Here is a 6,045-nt window from a genome sequence, read left to right as displayed (position 1 = left end):
AGGGATAGCATTAGGAGAAATACCTAATATAGGTGACAGGTTGACAGGTGCAGCAAACCACCATGGCATGTGTATACCTATGTAACAACACTGCATGCTCTGTACATGTATTCCAGAACTTAAAGTATAATAATAAGAAAAAAAAAAAGAAATAAGAGAGAAGGTGTGGGGGAAAGTTTTTGTATGGATATCTAGAGTTTATCCTACACTGTTCTTCTTAGCATCTGCCTCTTTAATACTTATAATAATTGCAGCCCATATTTGTTTATTTATAACTACAAGTCAGGACTTTGCTAATTATTTTTCATGTATTATTTCACTTACATCTCACTACAGTACCAGAAATTAATTATTCTGATTTCACAAATAAGGCAACTAAGGCCCAAAGATATTAAGTAACCTTATGAAGCTCATTTCAAAGCAATCTAAATTCCTTTATCTAAATTCACATTGCACTTTTAGTCTGTATTATCCAAAGCTTGACATTCATTTATTGTCCTTCTGATCACCATATCTCCCAAATTAAGGAACAAAAGAAAGCAATATTTTCTTTAATTTTTTTCTACAGCATCTTGCAAAGAGCTGGGAAAAGCATAAATATGTAAACATTCTAGCATAAAAGTCACTTAAATAAATCCATATAAGGCTCTTTTACAACTGATCTATTAAAGCTTTGCATTGAAATGCAAGTCAAGACTATTATTTTTATAGTGGTTTTCATACTGAAAAGATCATTGATTCTATTAGCTTTTTGTCCCAGGCTGAGGATGATCACAACGCAAGTCAACCAAAGTCTGCAAAGTTGACTGCAAAGGGGGCAGACCAGCCCCTGCCCCTACCTCAGTATGTGAAGACATACCAAGAACACTGCTGGGACCCAACAAATAGCAAATAATGCTTTAGAGCAGCATTAGAAAGCTTTTTGAACTCTTCATTCAGTTATACAGGAACACAGTAATAACACTGGAAGGGATTTTAATCCATCTGTCACTTTTTTTTTGTTTTTTTTTTGAGACAGAGTCTCACTCTGTTGCCCACATTGGAATGCAGTGGCATGATCTCAGCTCACTGCAACCTCCACCTCCCGGATTCAAGCAATTCCCATGCCTCAGCCTCTCGAGAAGCTGGGACTACAGGCGTGGGCCACCTCCCCTGCAAGTGTGCCTTTCATATGCAACCCAACTAATCCAGAGTCCTTACTTCAGACCGCCTCCTCTCTCTGGCTTTTCCACTCCAGAAGGCATTATTCTTCTGCCCTAAGCATACCAGGACCACGTACCAGAAAATGAGGGGCAGTCCCTACACACTGGAGCCCATTGAAATTATTCAAACTAGCCCATCCTAAGCCCATGTACCCTACCTCACTTGTTCCTTCCTGTGGACCCACAATAAAGGCTCTTGCTCATGCTTTTGTCCTGTTCCTTCTGCCTCCTGAGTGACCCTGGTGCTTCTCTCCTATGGCCCTGTGTGGCATGCTGTGCCTCCTGTGTTTTTGGAACTGTGAGTAAAAATGTCTTCCTCCATGACAGTCATTTCCATGTCTGCATGTCTTACCATACATGATTAAAATAAATCCCAGATACATTTTTAAATTATGATATTGGGGGAGTTTCCTAACCTTCCTATGATTCAGTCTCCACATGTTTACAATGAAAATAATATCACCTGCCTCAAACAAACAGTTACGAAAATAATTAATATATAGAAAATGTTGAGTTCAGTACTCAATATGTACGGCACATTTAATAGCTGTTCGGTATTATTACGAGGATTAATAACAAATCATAAAATAATGTATTCTAAAATTAGCATTCTAGGCTGGGTGCAGTGGCTCACACCTGTAATCCTAGCACTTTGGAAGGTTGAGGCGGGTGGATCACCTAGCTCATTAGTTCAAGATCAGCTTGGGCAACATGGCAAAACCCCATCTCTCCTAAAAATACAAAAAAATTAGCCAGGCGTGGTGGCACATGCCTGTAATCCCAGCTACTCAGGAAGCTGTGGCTCCTGAGTAGCTTAAGCCTGGGAGGTGGAGGTTGCAGTGAGCTGAGATCATGCCACTGCACTCCAGCATGGGCAACAGAGAGAGACTCTGTTTCAGAAAAAAAAAAAAAAAAAAATAGCATTCTAAACCAGTATACTTTGCAAACTATGGATTACTGCTATGGCTTGAATGTCCCCTCCTAAACACATGTTGAGATTTCATTGCCTTTGTAACAGTATTAAGGGGTGAGATCTTAAGAGGTGATTAAGTTATGAGGGCTCTGCAGATGGCTGCCATCTGTGTTCATGAGGGTTCTGCCCTCATGAATGGATTAATACCATTATCACAGGAGTGGATTCGTTTTATTGAGACTGGGTTTGTCCTAAAAGTGAGTTTGGCCAAATTTCCTGTCTCTGTCCTGGTGTCGCACATGATCACTTGCCCTTGCACCATGTTATGATGCAGCAAGAAGGCCCTCAACAGATGCCAGTACCATGCTCTTGGTCTTCCCAACCTCCAGAACTGTGAGAAATAAATTTCTCTTTGTTATAAATTACCCAGTCTTTGCTGTTCTGTTGCAGTGGCAGAAACAGTCTAAGACAATTACTTTTAGTTTTGACAGTCACACATTTAGCACGTATGGGTCCAGCAATATGTGAGAAACACTAGTTTCATACCATCTTAATAATGTCTAGTTTTGCAAAGGAAAGAATTAAATTGAGTACAATATGAGTATGATTTTAGTGTGAGTGGCCCTGGACAATGGCCCAAACTCTAGTTTCAACATGGCTTCCGACAGCCTGACCAATGGGTTATTAAGCAATAAAACTTTCTTTGATTCTCTGTGGAAAAAACCCTTGCAACCCACCCCCCTAAAAAAGTTGGCTGTTGATGTAAGAAAATATTAAGTAAATAAATTTAAGAAAGGGATGATTGGAAGCCAGAAAATGTAAGTTTTGGATAAATTAAAGGACAAAATATTAAACTCAGCCAAAGCTGGGATGCATGGTGTAAAGTTCACCAGAAGCTCTATATAAAAACAAGAAAGCCATTCTTTAGACTGTTTCAAGGAGTGTTCCAACAAAATGCAAACATTGCTTCTATATGAGAAATCAAACCATATTTTAAATTAAAAAGGGGCTCAACTTACAAAATAAAGGGATATATAACAGATGACTCAGGGTAAATGTGATTAGAGAAACAGCTAGAAGCTTACCTTTTTTTTTTTTTTTGAGAAAAAGCTAGAAGCTTACTATTTTTTTTTTTTTTTAAGTTGCAGGGAAACAATAGAGAGTGAGGGCACTGGACTGACCTTTGCTGTGAATAGAAGTAGATTCAAAGTGTGAACAAAGCATTTTTCCCAGAAATACGAAGTGCACATGAGATATATCATTAACTTAGCATATTGCTATAGGAGGATTTTCTTTCATACCAAAGAATACACTGCATTATATATGAACAAATACTCAACACAGACGAAAAATCACAATCATAGATAGTAGATAATATTTTTAAATGTAAAGGCAATATATTTTCTTACACGAATTTCTAGTTCCCAGTTTTCCCAGGGGTCTCCTTCACATTGAATCAAAGGTATTAATTACTTAAAAGAAGTCAATTTTGCCCAGGCACGGTGGCTCACACCTATAATCCTAGCACTATGGGAGGCCGAGGTGGGTGGATTGCCTGAGCTCAGGCTGGGCAATACGGTGAAACCCCGTCTCTAATAAAATACAAAAGAAATCAGCCAGGTGTGGCAGCATGCGCCTGTAGTCCCAGCTACTCAGGAGGCTGAGGCAGGAGGATTGCTTGAACCTAGGAGGCAGAGGTTGCAGTGAGTCGAGATTGTGCCACTGCACTCCAGCCTGGGCAACAGAGCAAGACTCTGTCTCTAAAAAAAAAAAAAAAAAAAAAAAAAGGGGAGTCAATTTTAAGTTTTAGGTTATATTTGAACACAACAGAATCAACAGGTTTTACTTTCAGAAAAATGAATTGTTTTAATCCTAAAATCTTTTATTAAGTTCAGAATGTAGAATTTATGAGACAAGATAGAAAGAATGCAGGTTATGACATCAAAGTGGCTTCTTATACATAGAAAAGGAAGTAAAAGCTCAAGTAGCAAGGCAAGAAGTAGAAAGAACTGAAAAGTTAAAGCTAGGCCGGGCACAGTGGCTCATACCTGTAATCCCAGCACTTTGGGAGGCCGAGGCTGGAGGATCACTTGAGGTCGGGAGTTCGAGACTAGCCTGGCCAATATGGTGAAACCCTGTCTCTACTAAAAAATACAAAAATTAGCCGGGCATGGTGATGCACACCTGTAATCCAAGCTACTTGGGAGGCTGAGACAGGAGAATCGCTTGAATCCAGGAGACAGAGGTTGCAGTGAGCCGAGATCATGCCACTGCACTCCAGCCTGGGTGATAGAGAAAGAAACCTCTCAAAAAATATTAAATATTAACAATTGAAAAGGTAAAGCTAGAGTAATATAATGCCTGGGACTCCAAGAAAGAAATTAGGGCCTACATACCACCTTCCTGGGCCACAACCTGATAGAAACGCCACTACCACCACTACCACACTCCTGCCAAAAAGAAAATTTCCCAAATATCCATGCCTGGCTAGCTAGATGAGCTGGAGCTAGCATTTCTAGTAGTCCATTACTTGAGAACAGCATGCAGTAGACCCTGAAATTTCCATATGCTCACATGGGTAACATAGAAATTCTGAGAACAATAGACTTTTTAAAGGATAATTTCATTTTTTAAGGGAAGTATAATAATGACTCCCATACAAATACAAACTGAACACAATTTAAAGAGTGTTTTTAACTCATTAATTAATGAGGAGACTGGTAAGATATTACATCTGGCTCTAAAAAGAATTCAAAGAATATATACGTAAATGCTGCAACAAATTTACAAATAGATGTAAAATGGAGCTGTCTGCAGGGCAATAAATTACTGCATTCCACTAGATACAATTAATTTGCATTGCTGCGGACAAGAATCATATACATCATTTTTAGTTTTCTACAACTTACAGAATTGTAAAATAGCCCAAACACAATGAAAGGAACCAGATAACTAGAAGGATACACTAGACCATGCTTTGTTTTCCATTAAAGACTCGCAATAATCTTTTCATTCATTTTACAGTCTTTTGCAATGATTGGAAGATGCCTGTGATCTGGAGAAAAAAATGTGAGTCTACAGAGACCTTGCCTCCCGAGGCAATGGCATATCTCACAGCCACTAGCGGTGACAGTCAAGAGAATGATCAAGAATAGGATCCAACCAGCCCACTATGAGGAACACCAGCACCAAAGGCCTGGTTACCACGGTGGGATAAGGGTCCAGTTGGTAGAGCCCAGCAAAGGCCTCTTCCACTCTCATCAAGATACTAAGCTTCTCCATGAACCCAGGCACCATCTTGGGAAGGAGGAATGAGGTGAGACCCCTTGAAAGATAGGAAAAGCTTAACTTTTAATGAGTATTTAGCAGAAAGAGATTGATTTGAAACAGAAGAAACTGGGTTACTTTTTATTGACCAGGGACATATGCTGAATTGTGCCCTCACACACACAAATTTGTGTGTTGAAGCCCTAACCCTCAATACCCCAGGATGGAACTGTATTTAGAGATAGCGCCTTTAAAGAGGTGATGAAGTTAAATGAGGCCCTAAGGGTGGACAGTAATCCAATCTGACTAGTATTATAAGTAAAGGAAATTTGGACATACAAGGAAACACCAGATGCCCACACACAGAGGAAAGACGAGGTGTGAACACAGAGAGAAGGCAGCCATTTGCAAGCCGAGGAGAGAGGCTTCATGAGAAACAAGCACTGCCAACACCCGAATCTTGGATTTCCAGCCCCTAAAACCATAAGAAAATTAATTTCTGTTGTTTAAGCCATCCAGTCCCTGGCATTTCATTACAGCAGCCATCGCAAACTAATACAGCATTTTAAGGGTTGTGGGGTTTTCATTTCATATCAGTAGGAGCAAAAGCAAGATGAAATGTCAGTTAAATAAAATGTAAAAAGCTACTTGTTTGTTTTATGG

The sequence above is a fragment of the Rhinopithecus roxellana genome, chromosome 10, assembly GCF_007565055.1.
Source record: "Rhinopithecus roxellana isolate Shanxi Qingling chromosome 10, ASM756505v1, whole genome shotgun sequence".
Taxonomy (NCBI): Eukaryota; Metazoa; Chordata; class Mammalia; order Primates; family Cercopithecidae; genus Rhinopithecus; species Rhinopithecus roxellana.
This window is presented reverse-complemented; position numbering follows the sequence as displayed.